We start from the raw sequence: 20,520 nt of genomic DNA on the forward strand, positions 1-20,520 counted from the left end.
GCCAGGAATTCACCCCCCACACAAACACACACACCCCTCTGGTCTTTTTCCCAGCTCTTGTGTGCATAAGTAAATAAATCTTAAAAAAAAAAGATACATAAAAAACACTCATACTCCCTTTATCCAGTTTTACAAACTATCTATATATTTTCTCTCCTTCCTCTTTCCCTTTCTCTCCTCTCTCTTTTCCTCTCTTTTCTTACTCTCTCACTTTCTCATATCTATACCTATTCAGATTTAGTTGTAAACATTATGGACCTTTGCCCCTGAACACTTTAGTACATTCTAAGAATTAGTGTGAATAATATCACTATTAACTTCAGTGGCTTAAAAAATCGTTCAAAACATTCCTATATTTTATTAACCTTCATTTTATCTATATTACATGCATATTCTCATTATATCAGCCTCACCTAATAGTTTCACTTACGTAGCATTCCCCTCTTCAATTCAGAATCCAGTCTAGAATCAAGGTTGCCTTTTCTTGTTATATCTCCCTACTTAGTAAGCTTTAAACTGAAGCAATTCCAAAGGCTGTTTATCTTTTAAGTCCTTTATACTTTGGTAGAATATAGTATTTTTTTATTAATAGAAAGTTCCTCATTTGGTTTTGTGTTGGTTTTTTCATGTTAGATTTAGGTTATGGGCTCCAGGTTAATATAAGACCTGAGTAATGGCTATTCTTTGCACATCAAATAAAGAGGCATGAGATCATTCTTCATTCTCATTTGTTAAGATGTTCTGTAGGTTTTAAATGATTTCTAAATAAGTTTTTAAGGCATTGCTAATAACTGATAAAAAGAACGCAATTGTCAAGGTGCTGTCAGAGTTCTCCATTATACAGTTAATCAGTCCCTCTGCTTCCCTCCACCTTCAATTCCCACCCCCAGTCCAGTCCCCTGGTGCACAGCTTGTAACTGTGTGGTCAGTCTGCGGGAGATATTAGGACCATATAAATATTAAGCTCCTTTTCAAAATCTCTTGGAGTTAGTCTATTAATAATAGATCCTGATGGAACCAGTTTTTACTATGGTGGTTACAAAATGGTGATTTTTTTTTTTTCTACTCAAGATTTCCTCCACATTACCTACTTGGAACTCACCATGCTATTATAAGCAAAAGCTTGTATTTCTTTCTATTTATGTATCTATTATCAGTATGGACACATGGATTCCTACCTTTTAAATGGTCCACAATTCCTGATCACCCTTCATTACTTTAATGTATAAATTGTCCCAGATTTGCCCAGTGGGATCCCCTTTAATCTGTTTCCTCTGTGGTTATGACATGTACCATCATTTATTGGAGCATTCCCTTTCTTTCTGGCACAATATAGTTTAGGTTCAATTTGGTTCTGTCCCAGCTCTGGAATCAAATCAAATATTTCTACAAATATCTCTGGCAACATTCAGTGGAGTGTGGTATTCCAGACAAAGATGTACATGTTGAATGTGTACATCACTGGCTGGGTCTTTGCTCTTATGTATTTCCCTCATTCCTCTTTTGTGTCCTTTATTCCACATACTCAGGCTCTTAAGGAGATGTATTCTGTCACCATCTCAATATTCCTGCAAGAGGAGGTTATTTTTCTATGGAAAATACCCTGCCCCACAGAGCCTTAAATAGGCAATATTGAACAATAAGGAGTCTCACCTGTGTCAAAGTTTATAGTGGCACAATTATAATTATATTTCAATGAATAAGAATTTTCAATGAATAAGAATTTAAAAATAATTCACATGATTTTATAATTACTGATGTAGTTCACAAAGACAATGCAAACATTTTTTAAGAGAGGGAAGTTCTAATTTGTAATCTATTATTCTTCAAAGGACAGAGGACACGACAACAGCAAGAGAATTGAGTCTGAGTGAACTGCTTAAGACATATATTGAAGGTGAGGTAACCAGGATTTTTCAGGTTCACACAGGGCATATCTATGCAGCTCTGTGATGTGTCAAGTAGTAACTAAATGTATTCCTTCTTGCTCACCTGTGACTAAAATGAAAGGGCATTGCTTACGAAGAACATGGTTTATTCTGGAAGCAAAGACTCAGATTTAAAAATGATCAAACTCAAAGGCCATCACTCCTGATATGAGAGAGAATATATTCAAGGAAAGTTTCCCTGGGCAGAACCACTCTAGCGATTCTGGAAAAAAAGTGTTGCTGTCAGGGGAAAAGGAAGAGAAGTCAGTATCCAAGGATTTTCTGTTCATTCATTTCACTGGAGCACAATGGGGTGATGAGAAACAATTCAGATGGTCTTCAGTTTTTGAGGAATAAAGAAGAAAATGAGCTTTCACCTCATTTCAACCACTCATTGTCAGTGACGACTTTTCAGAGGAATCAGGAGGGAGGGAATGCCCACATCACTCTGAGAGTATCCCAAGGTCTCTCAGTGTGGACCGAAAGAGAGATAGCCAGCTAGACCCCCCAGAGTGTGGAATCTGAGAATCTGGAAGGACAACTCAGAGGACTGCTTAGGATACAGGGGTGAGGCTGACGATGACTCTGTGAGAGTGGCAATCACATATGCCAATTGCATAGCCACTTCAGTCAGGTGTTCTGGGGAGAAGAGATGACAGGATATCTGTAGCTCAAGGCAGCACTGCCAAAAAATAAACAGCTGGTCACATCCCTCTCTGTCGACTCCTGCCATAGCTTCTTAGTGTCCTGACACTGCCAGGAAAATGGCTAAAACCCTCCACATAGTTTCCCAAATAATAGGAGTAGCCCACTAGATATATATATAATTAATAAATGTGTATCAAACAAGTGACTTTATACACAGCTGCCAAATGTTACAATAAAATCACAGGCCTAAAATACACTGCATAATATAATTCACTTGATATTGTTAATTCAGCATTGTCATTATGAGTGCTCAGAAAATACTTGTTTTCTAATGCAACCGATGAGAATAAAGTTGGTGTATATATGTACATGTTAGTTATATGCATGCAAGTTAATGTATACCTTGCCTACCATATAGTTTCCTCATGTGCATATTAGTTTAGTTGCCTGTGGGAGGCAGTAATGACTGCAGTTTGGATTCAGTCTATACTGGAGTGCCAACCCTGATTGTCTGTTCACCAGTGAATTGTTCTCCCTTCCTATTGGTTATTAGATCCTATCAGAAAAAAAGGATTCCAGAAGAATTTCAAGCATAAACAATCACCAAAATAAAAAGGAGGATCTAGAACATTTAGTTTAAATATTCACAACCAGTAAGTATTTTCATCAATTTCAGTCCAAATGATAATATTCAATTTGCCCATTCCAGTTGTCTTTTTCTGGCAAAGGACTGCCTTTAAGTATTAAATTATTTTCTGCTTTTTTTGTTTTAAAATATAATTTATTTTATTGGTAGATTTTCTTTGATACCCTTGCCTGTTGAAATAAAAATACCAAATTCTATGTTGTTCTGAATAATCATCAAAACATCAGTTACCATCAAACCATTTATATATATATATATATATATATATATATATATATATATATAAAGCTGTAGATACACATTAAAAAGTGGAACATATAGCTATTTACATCTAAATCCATATTCATATCCATGTCCATATCTAAATCATTCAGAGCACAATACTGCCTGCACATGGGATTTTCTTCCTCTCAAGATTGCTGGTAAGTGTTAAGACTCTGTTTCATTTAAGCTACTGAATACTTACTCTCTTGACAACAGTGCTATAAATTCAAATCCATGAATTCCCTGTGCATTCCTTTTAAATTATGGCTCTAACATAGATCTGTGGATATTACGTTATGTTATGTTAATTATGGAAATATGTATATGTAGGTGTATATACAAGTATATATACATGCATAGTGCATATATATATATATACATGTGCATTTAGTCAGATCCATATCTATAAAGTACGTTTAAGCGTAACATACACACTTACATATGTGAGTCACTAGGTGCATAGTAGAAAAAAAAAACAGGAAAAAGAGAGACTCAAAAATGTTCAAAAATGGGAATTAGATGTGAAATCAATATAGTTAACAGCTTCAGTCCTTCATTTCACTACATTTTAGGATGTCAGTCAAGTAACTTAATGGGCTTAACCACTCATGATTTCCAAAATGTCTTTAATAATCCCCACTGATCCCCTCAGTTGGACAATAATTTTGTGGCAAACTGCATCTAATTTCTCTCCATCTTTATTCAAGTTACCTATTTCTTCAAAGAATGGAAAGATTTCAGAATAGATGCATAATCTTTGCAAGTAACTCATCAATCACTGTCAACCTAACCAACCACCTTTTGAAATTTCAATATTGCATTGCAGTAGAAATTCATCATAACACCTGTACCTAAGAACAAATTAAATCCTTATGTTGAAGCAAATGAGATGTATTACATGTCATTATTTGTACTGGGAATAGTAATTTCAGACTATATATATAAAATTATAGTATCACAGCACTTTTTAACAATATCTTATTGCATATTAAGCCCAAAATGGCATATGCATGTCTGCTGAATTTTTAGTAAAACATGATTTGTCACATATAATCATATTTAAAACAGGATGTACAGGCATGGTGTGTTATGTGTTTGAATGTGCAAGTATGTACATGTGTGTGAAGGAGAGAGAGAGTGAGAGAGAGAGAGAGAGAGAGAGAAGGGAAGAGAGCAAGTGAAGGTGGGAATAGGGAGGGAGGAAGGAGCAGGGTAGGAGAGACTGTCAGAGTTTAATAAGCTACAACTGATGAATTAAAATGAGAATGAAAAAGTATGGCTTCTAGTCCCTATTCTGCTTATGACAGATGCCAATCATTGTTATTAAGAAGTCTATGCACAACCTATAATTGGATGTTCATCTTCCAAAATATGTACATTTTTGAGATGTAGGGTTTATATTATAAGGATCTATGATTCCCCAAGAAATAGATTAGATAATATACCCAATTTCTTTTTGTTCTGAAAACCAGTGATTATCATGAAATCTTTGTAGTGATTGTTATTTGATGATAATGGGAAATATAGTAATAATTTCACTTTAAAGATACATTTTCAAATTTTAATAAAATGCTCCTGTTTCAAAAGTTGAAACATGTTTGTCAAACAGACTTTTCTATATCATTTCCCAAATCATGGATAAGTCAAAGGCATTTGAATTAATCTCATTTAGGTCACCAAATATTTGAGGTTTTATAGCTTTTAGAGCTTCTGATGACCAAGGAGTCACATAGGGTATATGAATTAACACTCTTACTGTCTTTCTTTTGTTCTATTTCTACTGTAATATCTATATACTCATCAATATCTCTGATTTCTGTACTGGAATTTGATTTTTTTTTCTAAACAGGCTAAAATCTAAATTATGATCAATCAAATATATAGGTCTAAAAATATCTTGGGAGTTTAAATAAGTCCTTCCAACTAATAATGTGAAATTCAGGTTTTCAAGGTAAAAGTCTTAGAAGGATCAAGACAATCTACTGTCTTCATAATACCAAATGAGGCTGATGTCTTTTCACCACTAAACTGATGTTTCTCAGCTAGAAGTCCATAATGAAGACAAATGTTAGTGTCAGAAAATGGTAGTTGAACATTTGAATGTTTAAAATCTTTTAGAAATAACTATGTAGTACTATGTGTCCTACAGTTTCTAAATCATCAATTTAACAGCCACTATTTTTTTTTTTTTGAGAACTAAAGTAACAGGCATTTGAGAAAAATATCACATGTCCTCATTCAAATAATGACCCATAATTCACATGTCCTCAATTTAGGGCAGGATTCTGATGATGACTCCACCTCTTTATTCATTTGCTAATTTAAAAATGATTGAGTTAATTTTTAAGAAATGGGTAGCGAGGGATCGAAGTAATTATCCACAGTGATCCAAATGGATTTAGACTGCAAAGCTTTCTTCCTTTAAGCAGCAGCTTCCATTGCTGATGATTTCCTCACTGAATGTGCTTCAAATGCAAGCCATTTCTGAAACTATTTGCATTTATTGATAATAAAGTGCATGCTTTGATTGCCTCTTTGATTTTTTTTTCCTCCTGTAGTTAACAGCTTTAATGATATTTCTATGAAATCTGTTCCTATTCTGTATGGGGAATGCAACATCGGAAGCCTGGAGGCAATGTAATTATTAACATAATGAAACCCCTTCTTGACTGAACTATACATAGTTAGGAGATATGACAGTAATTTGGCAAAGAAGAAGCACAAACTATGGGTTTGGTTTCTATTACAAAACCACAGGAGTCTGACTAGATTTAGTTGGAGGAAGCAGTTATAACCTGAACATTTTACTTTTGGTTTTCATAGATGCTATCTGCTAACTCATAATATACTGAACTGTGTCATTATATCTATACACACATAGATAAAATGAGTGATATATACATCTTGCAAATTGCTTATATATACACAAAAACATAATATAAGCTAATATAGTGAATGATGGATATGTTTAATGGTATAGTAAAAAAAAACCTTTATATTCTCCCTAAAAAAAAAGTCTTGAAAGTAATTTGCAATTCTTCCTAGAATTCAAAGCATTTTGACAATAAAAGTGATTACAGGAATTGACCTCTAGATAGCATCTTTCCAGCATAGTAGCTCGGGATTTTCAATAACACAACCAAGAATAATAGCCCTTAAAAAGTATGTAGAACATTTTAAATTTCACTTTAAAAAAAAAACATAAGCAATGCACAGAGTACTGGGGAATGAAGTTTTCTGCACTGAGGTCTCAAACCACATAAACTCTAGATTTCTATATATAGTCAACGGCAACTGTTTTTGTAATCTAAAAAAAAAAATGCCTAAAAGATACCAGACACTGAAGTTAAAAACTTAGTTTCAGCCAAGTGTGCTTATGTTTTTATATTACTGGAAACTTGATGGCATATAAACCTAATCATGCTGACTTTTAAAAAAAAATTTCCCTAGGATAATTTGGGTTTGGTTACTTTTCACTGTGACCAAAAATTTTATGATAAAGGTAATAACTGACTTTAAAGTCTAATCATAAATTTCAAGTGTTTAGTATACAATGCTACTTCCTGTACTATGAAATATTTTACTGTGGTAGGAATTTTCAGGAAATTATCCGAACTAGAAAACAAATACACAGGAACACCTACATATGAACAGTGGAGCACACGTCTATAACAAAGGCTACAATTTCTCTGGAAAGACAAGGAAGCATATAAGATTTCTACAAATAGATTTACTGGTGTAGTGATCATGAGGGTTAATTAATGAAAATTGGGATAAGAATAACTAAGAATTTTATCGATGGAAGAAGGAAGTACAGGGAATGAGAGGTGTGAGGAGGAATCGAATGAGTCAGGATACATGGGTGTGAGTGAGTTTAATGGTAGCTTATCTAGAACAGAACTTACAAGTTGGTTAATGGAGATAAAAACCTCTATACACCTTAGCAAAGGCTTCAGAGAAGATGAGGTGCTTGGTACAAATAATGAGAATAATTCTCAGTTGAACTAAATTAATGATGGCACAAAGTCATATTAAGGAAGTAATACACAGTATGTGATTATCAATTATTAAATTGTTTTTCTATTTTGCTAGCATTACCAACAAATCAAATGATGGTCTACCAATTTTAGGCAAATGTGAATCAAGATACTTGAATAGAGTTTAAAAATCCACAGATTTTTTTTCAAGATGCTTTTTGCTAAAATATAAGCTTGGGAACAGAGGTTCAAGAATTTCTTTCACATAAGTTTTCCTAGAAATTATAAAGAACTTTTGAGAAATTCCAAATAAGAATACTGAAAACTATCTTTGTGATGGCTGGGAAAAAGAAAATACCCAATTGGGAATGAATTATGTTAATTTCAAATCCTCAATCAAACTGCCCATCCTCTATTTAATAAGGTGTTACTGGACCAAATTAAGCACTTTTCTGCATAATTTTCTCCTGGTTTCATAATTGCTCATAGCAGGGCTATTATTAGCATTACTAGACCTATATAGAAAAGTAAAAGTTCAAAATAATATGTAGCTAATATTATTGTTACCTGAAATCAAGTTTATCAAACTTTACAAAATCTTGGTGCCCTCCTCAGACCACTAAAAAAGGGATATTTGCTCTTCATAATTCTCAAGACTGAGAACATGAGGGCATGACATACATGAAAGGGCAAAGGAGAACATGGCATGTCACAGATTTGCAGGGATACAGTCTACATCTGTATTGTGGTTGTGTGTAAGCCTAACCTGGCCAAGAGAGAGCCTGATAAAAGACTGGAGATTTGCTTGATATGCCACCGTAATAGACATAAGATAAGCATTTCAATCCCCCATAAGTACTCCAGTTATTTTTGTTATGGCTATATAGGCCATAAATTTAACTTTAATTCTCATAAAAGAGTCCCAAACAAAAATCCCCAGGAAGGATGTGATAGGTCTCTTGCTTGCTTCACACTTATTTGAAACTCATGCACTTCAGGGCTTTGTCAGTTCTCTATGAAAAGATCTGCATCAGAGAGATAGGAGTCTTCAGCATACATGCAACGCAGAGTGTTTCCCATGATGATAATGTAACTAAAGCCCAGCAACCTTTCCCAAAGTTTGCTTGTAATTATGGTTCATATCAGAAGAATCAATATGTGATGCTTATAGTTTTAATATAGTAATAAATGACATATAGAGAGAGCTTTTATAGAATAACACTGCTGCCATTTATTAGAGAAGGAAGCAGAAATCTTTTTCTGACAGTTAGGTGAGAAAGTTTTCCTACATAATGACAAACCGGTCCCACCTAAGAGGTACCCATATCTTTGGAGGAAGAAATTTATTGTTCATCTATTTCAGGCTTTAAAACATAAGGAACTATTTTGGGTAAAATGGCTTTTGGGGAGAACCGTACATTAAGGAAGACATTTAGAATTCTATTCTCCTAATATATGTGTTTCACAGAAGTTAGAGATCTAGGCAACTCTGGTACAGGAGATTCAGCAGATTCCATCTAATAATAGATCCCATCAAATGATCTCATCTTGGTGAGAGAGACTAATAATATTCTATATTACAGAAGAGAAAGGTTAACATCTTGAAGTAGAATGATGAAAGCAGAGAAAATGAGAAGAAATTCGTGATCTACATACAAGGGAAAATCAGAGCATTTAATACATTAAAGCATGGAAGTATCGAGAATAACTCCTGTAAGATTTCTCAAAATACTAAAACTGATCTTTTTTTAAATAGATTTATTTATTTTTATACAAGAACTGGGGTACAGGTCAGAGGCCCGGGAGGGTGAGATGATTCACTAGAGACAGAGAGGGGAGCAGAACAGGCAGATGGACTGAAATACACTGCTGAGGGGAGCAGTGGGCGAGACAGGAGAGGTCTGCTGTGCCGTGTGGGTATCTCCCTGGCTGGCTGGGAATTGCACCCGTGCTGCAGAAGCTGTGGACAGCTTCACAGCACTGAGATCAACCTGCTGTGCCACTGGGGAGGCCCTAAAAATAGATCTATGTTATGGTCCAGCAATTTCACTCAGGTATCTACCCAAAGAAAGCAATAAACACTAATTTGAAGAAATATACACACCTCTACTTTCACTCTCACAGCCCTATTTATAAGTTAAATTATGGAAACAATCTATGTACCAAATGGCAAATAAGTGGAATAAGAAGATAGGGTATATTTATACAATGGAATACTACTCAGCAATAAAAAATGAAATATTGCCATTTGGGACAACATGGATGGAACTGTAGATAATGCTAAGTGAAACGGGTCAGAAGGAGAAATACAAAGAAACAAAATGTGGAATATATGGAAACAAAAGAGAGTAATAGAAAATTTAAATCCAAACAGACCCTAGAAATTTGACTATAGAATTAAACCTACCACAGGAGGATGGTGGCACATAGGGCGCAAAGGGGGTAATGGAGTCCAATGAACTATGGTGGAGAATTATGGGTGCTTTGGTGGTAGGTGTGGTGTGGTAACATACTTCTGCAGAAGTGTGAATCTATACTCTCGAATTTTATACAGTGTTAAACCAATGTTACTTCAACACAAATTAAAGAAAAGATTTCTGAAGATTTGTATTTTTAGCCATGGACTTAATGTTGTTTATACTCATGTTGATTCTCCACAATGAACACCTAAAAGTTATGTAATGTTATAATGCAATGCTACTGGAATAAACTAACTAGATAAAAAGTGGCTCCTGTACTTCTAACTGGCATAGCTGGGCATTTCTGTTCACTGAGGTAACAGACACTGGACTTAAACCAGAATCGGGAAGGTGTGTGGGAGTTTGGGTGGGTGAGTATCACACACTGCTGGCACCCAAAGTGACTTTAAAGTAACTCGCCATATACAGAAATGTCCGGCTTGTCATTTATCCCCAGATGGACTGTCATAACCTAATATTTTCTTCACCTTTATTTCTCATTTAATTTCTTGGTCTCACAGCTAGATGATTTCACACCCCACTTCCATGAATGGCCTAATCACATACTTATTTCTTTATTTATTTCTTCTGCAATATTTCCCTTCTTTTTCCATATATAGTAAGCAGCTTTTCAGGAACATCAGTTAGTCTCCAGATTTTGTGATCATCTGTTTGCTCTGTTCCCTAACTTAGTTCCTCTAAACCCACACTTCGATCTTTTTTAAGGCGCTCAAAATAATTACCCCAATTAACAGATCAGACTGTGCTAAGGCACTTTTTATTTTTTGGAACCATGCATACACATGTTTAGGAGTTCTTCCCCCTTTCGTCCTAATACTTGAGAAAAGAGAGCCCAAAATAAAATATCTTTCATAACAGCAGCAACAATAAAAATTCCAGTAACAATGAACCTGGGTATACATCTGACCTTGACAATACTGAAATTAATATTCACTTTGCGATTCTGCTGACATTTATCACTGAGAAGCACCTTTAACGCCCTTACACATACATGCATGCAAGGGGAAGATTGATAATCACACAGGGCAGAAAACCTAGTTGTCCTCTATCACTGAAAAGCATCTAAAAGGCTCCCAGCCTGCTGACTGAACCACCCTAAGGATTAGGTTTATTTTATTTTCAGTATTCAAAAGATAAGAAGTTTATTAACCACATGGAAGATGTGGGCTTGTATAGGGATAGCAGCAGGAAGACAAATAGACTTCAACAGTAAATCAACTCATGGAGTCTGGACAACGGCTTTAAGTAAACCTGAACACAGGGATCCCAGTGAGCTGCTGTGGATCAAAGTATTCCTTTCTAGCCTCATTGCCACTTCCTTGTTTTTCTTTGCATTGGTGCCTTAAATTGTAAAACCAATAGGATAGAAATGTATTTGACACCTGTTCAAAGGCTATTGATTCTGACATGGGGTGTAAAGGGAGTAAAATTCGGCAAACAATGGTTAAATATGAATGCTATTTAGATAATTTCAGAGATATTTAAGAAGGGTTAACTTTAACCACTGTATTTAATAACTCCAAAACTGAAGTTAATTTGAGATTGGCAATCTTCTTGACTTCCTCCTGTTTGGGTATAAGGCATAAATGTATCGCGCTAAGTTGTCACTGTCCATGATAAATGAAATATGAGAGTTTAAATTTTCTAGTAGCTGCATCTGAAAGAGTAATAAATGGAATTAATTTTAATAATGCATATGTGTAAAACAATCTAGTTAAAATTTTATTTCAAAACATAATATAAATTTGTAAAATGTGTTATTTCACATTTTTTCCTACTGACTTTAACATACAGTGTGTATTTGATACTCACAGCACACCTCAATTTAAGCAAGACATTTTTCAAGTATTTTATAGCCACTGTTGCCTAGCGATGACCATACTATCTATTGCAGAAATAGGCAATGCAAATAGGATGATTCAGGAACACTTGTGTTGGAATGGGGGAAAATCCAATACTTCCAAAGAGTGACAAAATTACTATAAGAATGTTCAGGTATAAAGAAGATATGAACAATCATATTCAAAGTGCTAAAATTAATCTATTGCATAATCTAAAATAAGTTAGTGGCACATTAAATATATTACTGCATTGTTATTTTTGGTTAAACATTATATTGAATGATGAAAAATTCCACCAGAAGTAGCAACAAGTCATTTCTGGGAGTCTAAAGCTTTTTTGTGAAGAGCTGGGACTGAACCACATGCCAATTAACCCCCCTGAAGAATGGAAGTAATAATTATTATATTTTATTTCCTGCTAGATTGTAGGATAAAACTTTGAATCAAGACAGCTGGCTGAGGTTTGAGATTAAGTAAGTAATTTATAACAGGGCATAGAAATTATGTACCAGCGTGATCCTCAGCACCAGGATTACCATAACTCACTCAAACTGGCTTAAACTCAATAATGATGAATTAAAAAAATATATATTGTCATGGCTTTGTTTTCTGAACTAGTAAGAATATTTAACTTATTAAAGAATTGCTAAAACACAATTAACTCTCCATTAACTATTTTTCCATTTCTCCTGAAATTATGGTGCCAATGGTAGTTGGCACACTCACTTCCACATATTAGTGTTGTAATAGGGAATGTCAAGCCAGGTTCAAATAGCAGCTCTGACACTATTAGTTTTGTTCCATTTTGTCATCTAATGGAGGAGTTGGGTTGGGCCAGAAATCTTGCTCATAGGGTATTTCACAGGGGATGGGATGATTGTGGGCTGAAGTGGACAGATTTTAAGATGATGACACAAACTCTCTGGGCGCTCACCTACCTTACGGCGACATGGCCAAACGAACCAAGAAGGTGGGGATCATAGGTAAATATGGGACCCGTTATGGTGCCTCCCTTAGGAAAATGGTGAAGAAGATTGAAATCAGCCAGCACGCTAAGTACACTTGCTCCTTCTGTGGCAAAACCAAGATGAAGAGGTGAGCTGTGGGGATCTGGCACTGTGGTTCCTGCATGAAAACGGTGGCTGGTGGTGCCTGGACCTACAATACTACTTCTGCTGTCACAGTAAAGTCTGCCATCAGAAGACTGAAGGAATTGAAAGACCAGCAGAAATTCTACAATTTGGACCATTGCCAACGAATAATGAGCTAATTTATGTAAAAAAAAAAAGATGATGACACAATATTACTGCTTTAGGTCACAGCTGTTAAAATCATAGTTAGGATGTTGCCATCAAGTCTGGGAGGAAATGATCATGGGATTTTTATCAACTCAAGTTCAACCATAGAAATATGACTATGTATTTTATGTCAGTAACAGTTTTCACTGTTAGCTTCTGCAAACTCTGCTTCTCAGCTGATTCCTTCACTTGTTAGCTCCTTCAGAGTCATCCAAACAGTTTGGGATCCTTAACATTCAGAAGGTGCTATTTTCTGCAGCCTACAAGGCAGGGTCAGAGTTCTGGACAGAGAAGCAAGGTAAGAACTTAGCCAATATGATTTTAAACAAAATTAATATTTTTGGTTAATAATTCTCTGCTTGAGAGACAACCTCTGTATTTTTTTTGGTGGGGTGAGAAGTGGGGTATAGGCCAGAGGTGTGAGGAGTGAGAGGATTCACCCCCCACAGAGGCAGGGTGGGGAGCAGAAGAGGTAGATTTACTGAAATACACTGCTAAAGGGAGCAGCGGGCAAGACAGGAGAGGTCTGCCATGCCATGTGGGTTAGCTCCCTGGCCAGGGATCAAACTCAGGCCATAGTGGTGATAGCACTGAGACTTAGACCCCAGGCCACCAGGGAGAACTGAAAATATTTTTAAATGAATAGTTCAGCTTCTTATAATTAATTAGAACTCCATATTTCATGTAACATTATAAAACAATGCTCCCTCAATAGAATTTACTTTTTTTTGGTCCCTTTATTTAAATTTTTTTAATTTAAATATTTTATTTTATATAATTCTTACATCTTTTTTCATCTTTGCACAATGTATTCATTTTCATTTTGGTTATATTCCCCATATAATTGCATTTGCTTTTTAAGGCTATGTACATATAGCATGTGACCCAAATTACTTAGATTCTTACTAACAGTCTATGTGTTTTGTAGGGCAATATATGTGCTGAATTAAACAGTATCCCCCCCAAAAAAATGCATGTGTACCTATATAGTTCTTTGCTTTTATTAGCTTAATTAAAATGAAGTCATACTGTATTAGGGTGGGCTTTAAACCCCATATGACCGGTGTCTCCATAAAAAGAGGAGATAAGACACAAGGGCATGGATATGGCGGAGAGAAGGCCAACTGAAGGTGAGACAGAGATTGGGCAGGTGCAGGTATAAGCCAAGGGATGCCTAGTATGTTGGAAACCACCAGAAGCTAGAAATGGCAGTGAAGGATTTTTCTCTAGAGCCTTCAGATGAGGGTGGCTTAGCCAAAGCCTCGATTCCAGACTTCCAGTCTCCAGAACTATCAGAGTATATGTTTGTTGCTTGTAACTGGCTGATTTGTGGCACTCTGTCACAGCACTTAAGAAATGAATACAGCCAGGATGATTTCTGTTTTAGAAGAAGAAACTGAGAATCAGATAAGGTGACTTCCTTGAAAATATACAGCAAAATAGAGATGATCTCAGCCTAGAACCTAGGTCTTCTGCTTCTTGATTTAGTGTATCCACATTCAGGAAAAGAAACATAAGTTTTGCAAGCAGAGCTGTTAAACATAAACAAGCCAAATTAAGAATCTAGACAAAAGTCTGGTGATCCCTTCCTATGATTGGCTTTAAATACTCTGTTCCCAAGTTTATTTTTTGTAAAACTCAATGATTGGTATCAACAGCCTCAAAGGCACTTTCTGGATTTAACCTTATGTTTCACATTACTGGATATATATGCCCTGAATTAACAGAGAATATCACATTCCCCAAGACAGGGAAAAGGTAAAGAAAAGAGATTTTGAAGGTCAAAAGGCAAACTCCTCCTGAATACATGACCTCTGCCGGGCAGAAACCAGGCTTCTGCTGGTGAAATTTTGATGTAGTCTCAGAGCAATAAGGTGATTCAATTCTGGATCCCTGAATAGATATCCCATTAGAATTCAATCTCCTGTTTAATGAACACAAGCAAAGTACATTTCAGAAAACAAGCTGGTTCTGGGCTAACATTTATTTTGGCACTAACTTGCCCCTTTTGGATTGTTATCATGGAAAATCTTGGCAGCTGGAACATTGGGCTGCAGATCTGAGGTCTGCTTTTAGTGGATTCTTTCTAGTATCGGCCACATCAAATTACACTTTCTTGGCTTGCGAGGAAACTTTCTAAGAAGGATCTCCTGCACATGGTCTGTGTGGCTCTCCTAGGTGCACTCCTCGGGCCATGGTGGCCACAGATGCTGTGCTGTCCACGGCATGGAGAATTCGTCTTTCCCAACAACTATTTAGATTTGCCACTACATTGCATTGGACATTGACATTGGTCAAGCAGTATGTGGCATTTTGTTGTTTTTTTATAGTCAAAGTATTGGGTACCTTCTTTGTCTAATTAATTATATAGTAACTGCATTTAACATGGAAACCTCTAACTGAAAAAGAAAAATCCTTCATTTCCACCACATCCCATCCCTTCCTAAATACTCTCCAAATGAGCTCCTTCTCCAACTTTCTGATGCCAAGAAAGGTCCTACAATTCACCCTATTTCTAGGTCCAAAACCTAAGAGTACATATGGCGGCTGTGTTTTTCCCCATTCCGCAATTAGTAGCCAGTCTTGTCCCCACTTTCCAAAGAGGCCCTGGATTCTGTAAGTTCTCAACCCTTCAGTTTTCAACAAAACATCAGTTATCCTTATCTCTTAATGAAACAGTATTGGTCTCCTTTCTGTTCTCACTTCCATTTAAAAATGAATATTGGATCAGAGCATTCCCTCCGGTGCAGATGCCTCTGTGCTAAGAATTAAATCAGTCTTCCATACTGTGGTTTCTAAAAATTTTCAAAGCTAGACCAGACTCTCTTTGCCCACCCCCGCCCCCTTCCTATACAAAGTGCTGTGGTCTTCTTCCTCTCCAGGGGCTCCACCTTTGTATTTTGTTCTACTTTAAGTGCTCTGTCAGGAGATATTTGAGGGCACCCCTTCAAATACATTCAGCTATCTCTATTAATGCCCCTTACTTAGAGGCTTTCCCAGATTTCCCGACTTAGAACTATTCCTAGCTTACATTCAATAAGCTACATTATTCTTCTACATGTTTTGCTTTTTTTATTCCTGGTTGCTTTTGTTTGTTATGCCTCTCTACCACTAGAATATAAACCTCTTCAGGATAAGAATATTGGCTGACTCTTTTACTGCTGAATTTCCAGTGCGGAGATACATACTATAGCCCATCGGTGGCAGACAATGAAGACTGGATACATGAATGAATTTATGAACGAATGAAGGAATGGGTGACATGATAAGGTTCAGACAAATTTGAAGGACAGGAAATGAACTAATGCAAACTAAAAGAGTTATCCAGGTGGTGGAATAACCAGAGTAGGCTTTCTACAAAATTTTAGATAGAATCTTAACATAGAAATACAAGAGACTTATAAAGCAGCCTAGAGAAGAACATTTCAAACACATGTGAAAAGCACAGAGATAGAAATGAACAAATTATGTGCAATGTTAAGGAACATGATTACCTGAGGGGTAATTAGAATCCAGCAATATAGGCATGCACAATTATAACAGCTAGCATTTATTAAGGGCTGACAAAGTACCAGAGAGCAGGCTAAGTATTTTGTACTAATTACTTCATTTAATCATCACAATAATCATTCGAGGATGTACTATTGTGTCCCACTTCACAGATTTTCTTTAAGCTTTGCAACAGCCCGGCCAGAGGTCTCCATTTTACACATGAGGAAACTGGCTTAGCAAATCTAGTATCCCAGTTAGTCAGTAAATGAAAAATTCAGAATTTGAATCCAATCTGATTTCTGAGTCAATGATTTTTTTTTAAAGATTTATTTATTTATTTATACAAGCACTGGGTACAGTCAGAAGCGCGGGAGGGTGAGAGAATTCACCAGAGCCAGAGCGGGGAGCAGAGCAGGCAGACTAATGAAGAAATACACTGCTGAGGGGAGCAGCAGGCGCGGCAGGAGAGGTCTGTCGCACCATGTGTGACCCTCACTGGTGGCCGGGGATCGAACAGGCATTGCAGAGGCTGCGGGCAGCTTTGCAACCCAGCGCTCAACTGCTGCGCCACCAGGGGAGGCCCTGAGTCAATGATCTTAACTACCTTTCATTCCTTTCATTAATTACCTTTCATTCTTAACTCCTCCCATTTGGAAGAATTGAAAACCTGATTATGGATTATTAAAATGTAGTAATGAGCAGGTTATTTGCACTGACCTGGAGTTCAGGCTCTACTGTTTAACTTTCAGTGGATGAAAACACCATGATGATTTTCTTCCAGGCATTAATGGCAACATCTTAATTTTGACTTTGTGGTATTATTATATTTAATATAAATCATATATTTCTGTATAATATATATTACATATTGGTATAACTTGAATTGGGTATCATCACCTTGAAATATTTCAATTTCAACCTGTGGCAATCCCCTTGCTTGTTGAATGACCCGGGATTCGAAATTCTGGTTTAATTCTACTTCTATTTTAAATGTAATTTGGGGATTCCTAAGATGGGATGATTGAGCTGAAACCAGAATTTCAAAGAACAGTTGTAGGTTTACTCCACCTAGATAATTCCTGCAGAGCAGAAATATCTTTATTAAAACAGTATAAAAATGTGGGAGCAGAGACTTAGAGAACAGAAGTGAAAGTCACATTGTTGTCTTTTGTGTAGCATGTAAGAGTTACACATATTACAGCAGGCAGAATGTAATCTTCAGATAAAAGAATTCATAAAATAGTGAACTTAGGGCCTCCCTGATGGCACAGTGGGTTGAGCACAGCACTGTGAAGTTGTCCTCAGCCTCAGCAGTGCCGGTTCGATTCCCAGCTGGCCAGCGAGAATCCCACATGGCGTCGCAGACCTCTCCTGTCTCGCCCGATGCTCCCCTCAGCAGTGTATTTCGGTCCTTCTGCCTGTTCTGCTCCCTGCTGCCTCTGGTGAATTCTCTCACCCTCCCGCATCTCTGGCTTGTACCCCAGTGCTTGTATAAATAAATAAATCTTTTAAAAAAATAGTGAATTTATTAAAAATGAATTTTACTTGTTTAGGCAGCTATCACATCAGGTTAGGTCACTATAAATTCCTTGATGTGATTGTTTCTAAAATAGACTATTTTATACTAAGACTCAAAAAGCATATGCATATGTGTTACATGATATATTCCTTATAAAGTAATATCTTTTAACCCTAATTCTAAGTTACAAAGTAGAAAATGAATTTGATCCCACAGTGTGATTTAGGATAATTTCTATTTATTCTACAGCTATCTACTTATCAAAAATATCATCCCTAGTTTCTTTGATATAATCCTGCCCATTTTACATTATTTTTTTATCCCTAGAATCTTAGAAAAAGCTTGATATATAGTAGGTGCTCAATAAATGCCTATGACCTGCAGCAGATGAAAAATTGACTCTAAAGGTGATAGTATACAAAAGTATATATGATAAAAAAGCCATTTTCTTTTTCTGTCTTTATTCTTCACTAGTTATGTTCACTAGCTTTCCATAGAATCAGATATATCTGGAGGAGTTCCACAACTATTAGGTTTGCAGTTTTGTCTCTGAAATAGGATTTTATGTGGCTGCCCCTGTATGGAGACAACTCTGAAGATGCTCAAACTCTCTTGTTCTAACTGTTAAACAAGGAACCTACTTTAATTTTCAGTAAGTGGCATAACCAAACTAGGCAATTATGCCCCAAACAAATGTACCCCAAAGATCCAGTCAAGAAATGGACAGAGGAGCTAAAAAGAAACTTATCTGAAGAGGAAATGCGAATGCCCAACAGGCATATGAAAAAATGTTCAACATCACTTGCAATCAGGGAAATGCAAATCAAAACTACCATGAGATACCATCTTACACCAGTGAGAATGGCACATATTAAAAAAAACTAGCAACAACAAATGTTGGCGAGGTTGTGGAGAAAAAGGAACTCTTCTGCACTGTTGGTGGGAGTGCAAACTGGTCCAACCACTATGGGGAGCTGTGTGGAGATTTCTGGACCTACTAAACATAGAGCTTCCACAGGATCCAGCAATTCCACTCCTAGGTATTTACCCAAAGAACACAGAAACATCAATTCCAAAGAACACCTGCACCCCTATGTTTATAGCAGCACTATTTACAATAGCTAAGCTTTGGAAACAGCCCAAATGCCCAAAAATAGATGACTGGATCAAGAAGATGTGGTACATATATACCATGGAATATTACTCAGCATTCAAAAAAAGATAAACACATGCAATTTGCAGCAACATGGATGGCGCTGGAAGGGATCATGCTCAGTGAAATAAGCCAAAAAGAAAAAGAAAAATACCGGATGGTCTCACTCATAGCAGGACTCTAGAAAACTTAAATAAGGGACCAGGAAAATGAATAACTATAAGAAAGTGAAAATCAAAATCAACAAAAACTATGAACCAGAGACACTTTTTGGGGGGTGGGGTGCGGGAGGGGAGGGATTGGGGTCAGAATGGGGGGATTGCAATTGTATGGGGAATATAAAAATAAAATTTATTAATTAAAAAAAAAAACAAATGTACCCCAAAGAAATCAAAACTCTTTATCCCAGACTAGATACCCATACTTCCCCAATATTTCTCATTAAAATGACACTTTTGTGTCCTCTTTGTTCACACTCCTTAATCAATGAGAAATTTGTAGTTTTTTTCTATATAATTTTTCACCAAGCAGATCACTTTTCTAGGCATTTGGTAACAACAGTGGAAGAAGCCTGAGTTATAGTTTGGGCTCAAAGTTAACAAGAGAGTAATAGTAAGGAAAACTGAATTGATGAGAAATCAATGTTTAACCAAATCAACATGTGATCTTTGTCCTTCATCTTTAATAGCACTTTGAAAAATACTTAGATATTTTTAACCTGAGAAAAGATTCAAGAAACTAACCAGAATATAATCAAATCTAGATTCTCCTGTCCTTTAAATATATATCTCTTACATTAATTCAATGAATAATTAACTTTTTCAACATTCAAGGGTAACCAGTCTGTTAAATATGCTTTTAGTAAGTTCTGCTTAAAGTAGTTTTGTTGGACTGCTAGTTTTTGAGTCAGGGCGGTAGTTGACTTGCTTTTGTGTTTTCATTTGTTAGTATCATATCTGCATTGGTGTTGTCCAACAGATCTCTCTTACAATAGTGGAAATGTTAATTGTGTTGTCAACTGTGGTATCAAATAGTCATACATGAACTCTTGAAATGTGGCTAATGAGGCGAGGGAAGTGTATTTTTAGTTTTCAATTTACTTACATTTAAAGTGCTACTGAAGACCTCAAATGTGTGTAATATGTCTGAAAAAATTAAATTAAATACTATTTCATTTCAATACATTTAGATTTAAAAAGAAACAAGTGGCTAAATGACCACTATACTAGCCAGCACAGATCTTACACTTAGCACAAAAGAATTATTCTTGAATG

General features: G+C 36.1%; 1 protein-coding gene and 1 pseudogene across 2 annotated transcripts in view; one reads left to right on the plus strand and one right to left on the minus strand.

The window, feature by feature from the left end:
- DCC (DCC netrin 1 receptor) overlaps window positions 1–20,520 on the minus strand; it is a 1,038,093-nt gene that overhangs the window by 270,819 nt on the left and 746,754 nt on the right. The gene's annotated exons all lie outside the window — the stretch shown is intronic.
- Window positions 12,734–13,054, plus strand: LOC119243260 (60S ribosomal protein L37a-like; annotated as a pseudogene).

The sequence above is a fragment of the Talpa occidentalis genome, unplaced genomic scaffold, assembly GCF_014898055.3.
Source record: "Talpa occidentalis isolate TD23 unplaced genomic scaffold, MPIMG_talOcc4v2.1 talOcc4.13, whole genome shotgun sequence".
Classification (NCBI taxonomy): domain Eukaryota; kingdom Metazoa; phylum Chordata; class Mammalia; order Eulipotyphla; family Talpidae; genus Talpa; species Talpa occidentalis.